The following is a 2,500-nucleotide window of genomic DNA, read 5'->3' as shown; positions in this document are numbered from 1 at the left end:
CTAAATGGAGAGGGAATTTCAGAAGGGCCAGGGCAAAAGCATGGACCTTTTTCAGCTGTAAGGGAGGCAAGAGCAAGGTGTGATGTAGGTCCCCGGGGCCTGCTGGAGGTCCAGGTCCATGCCCGATGTGAGTAGCAGCAGGGCCAGCGCGCCCAGGAGCACATCTTTTTCGACCGTAAAGGGAGACAGGAGGCCGACTCACTGCCTCGGCTAAATGGAGAGGGAATTTCAGCAGGGCCAGGGCACAGGCATGGACCTTTTTCAGCTGCAAGGGAGGGAAGAGCAAGGTGTGATGTAGGTCCCCGGGGCCTGCTGGAGGTCCAGGTCCATGCCCGATGTGAGTAGCAGCAGGGCCAGCGCGCCCAGGAGCACATCTTTTTCGACCGTAAAGGAGACAGGAGGCCGACTCACTGCCTCGGCTAAATGGAGAGGGAATTTCAGAAGGGCCAGGGCAAAAGCATGGACCTTTTCAGCTGTAAGGGAGGCAAGAGCAAGGTGTGATGTAGGTCCCCGGGGCCTGCTGGAGGTCCAGGTCCATGCCCGATGTGAGTAGCAGCAGGGCCAGCGCGCCCAGGAGCACATCTTTTTCGACCGTAAAGGGAGACAGGAGGCCGACTCACTGCCTCGGCTAAATGGAGAGGGAATTTCAGCAGGGCCAGGGCACAGGCATGGACCTTTTTCAGCTGCAAGGGAGGGAAGAGCAAGGTGTGATGTAGGTCCCCGGGGCCTGCTGGAGGTCCAGGTCCATGCCCGATGTGAGTAGCAGCAGGGCCAGCGCGCCCAGGAGCACATCTTTTTCGACCGTAAAGGGAGACAGGAGGCCGACTCTCTGCCTCGGCTAAATGGAGAGGGAATTTCAGCAGGGCCAGGGCACAAGCATGGACCTTTTTCAGCTGTAAGGGAGGCAAGAGCAAGGTGTGATGTAGGTCCCCGGGGCCTGCTGGAGGTCCAGGTCCATGCCCGATGTGAGTAGCAGCAGGGCCAGCGCGCCCAGGAGCACATCTTTTTCGACCGTAAAGGGAGACAGGAGGCCGACTCACTGCCTCGGCTAAATGCAGAGGGAATTTCAGCAGGGCCAGGGCACAGGCATGGACCTTTTTCAGCTGTAAGGGAGGCAAGAGCAAGGTGCGATGTAGGTCCCCGGGGCCTGTTGTCGTACCATAGGCACGAGTGGTGTGTGTGTGTGGCAAAGAGTTTCTGCGCAGTGTACCAGGGGCACGGGGAAAGGTTGTTGTACCATAGGCATGAGAAAAGTTGTCGTACCATAGGCACGAGAAAAGTTGTCGTACCATAGGCACGAGTGGTGTGTGTGTGTGGCAAAGTGCTACTGAGCGGTGTACCAGGGGCACGGCGAAAAGTTGTTGTACCATAGGCACGAGAAAAGTTGTTGTACCATAGGCACGAGAAAAGCTGTCGTACCAGGGGCACGGAGGAAAGTTGTTGTACCATAGGCCCGAGAAAAGTTGTCGTACCATAGGTACGAGGAGTGTGTGTGTGGCAAAGTGCTACTGAGCGGTGTACCAGGGGCACGGCGAAAAGTTGTTGTACCATAGGCACGAGAAAAGTTGTTGTACCATAGGCACGAGAAAAGTTGTCGTACCATAGGCACGAGAAAAGTTGTCGTACCATAGGCACAAGCAGTGCATGCGTGCGTGCGTGCGTGCGTGCGTGCGTGCGTGCGTGCGTGTGTGTGTGTGTGTGTGTGGCAGTTCTTCTGCGCAGTGTACCAGGGGCACATTTCAATGTGCTTTCTGGAGTACCAGGGGCACGAGGATTTTGCCAGTGGTGTTCTGCTTTGTTAGTGGGAGGGGGCTTAAGTGTGGGTCCCCGAGGCCTGCTGGAGGTCCAGGTCCATGCTAGATACGTGGTACAGGGTAACTGCAGGAGGGGGGGGGGGGGTAATGTGGGTTCACGGGGCCTGCTGGAGGTCAAGGTCCATGCTGGATATGCGCTGGATCATAACTGCAAGAAAGGAAAGCTAGTGGGGGAGTAGAGCAGGGGAGTATGTGGGTCCCCAGGGCCTGCTGGAGGTCCAGGTCCATGCTAGATATGTGGCACAGGGTAACTGCAGGGGGGGGGGGGGGGTAATGTGGGTCCACGGGGCCTGCTGGAAGTCAAGGTCCATGCTAGATATGTGGTACAGGGTAACTGCAGGGGGGGGGGGGGGGGGGGTAATTTGGGTCCCCGGGGCCTGCTGGAAGTCAAGGTCCATGCTGGATATGCGCTGGATCATAACTGCAAGAAAGGAAAGCTAGTGGGGGAGTAGAGCAGGGGAGTATGTGGGTCCCCAGGGCCTGCTGGAAGTCAAGGTCCATGCTAGACATGTGGTACAGGGTAACTGCAGGGGGAAGGGGGGGGGGGGGTAATGTGGGTCCCCGGGGCCTGCTGGAGGTCAAGGTCCGTGCTAGATATGTGGTACGGGGTAACTGCGGGGGGGGGGGGATCTAATGGGGGACTAGATCAGGTGAGGATGTAATGGCCAGTTCGACAGCAGCACATC

Source organism: Rhamphochromis longiceps, unplaced genomic scaffold (genome assembly GCF_057381845.1).
Source record: "Rhamphochromis longiceps isolate RC_006_pf unplaced genomic scaffold, R_longiceps_female_GT1.1 unmapped_scaffold_7, whole genome shotgun sequence".
NCBI lineage: Eukaryota > Metazoa > Chordata > Actinopteri > Cichliformes > Cichlidae > Rhamphochromis > Rhamphochromis longiceps.
The sequence above is the reverse complement of the archived record's forward strand: the minus strand, read 5'-3'. Positions refer to the sequence as shown.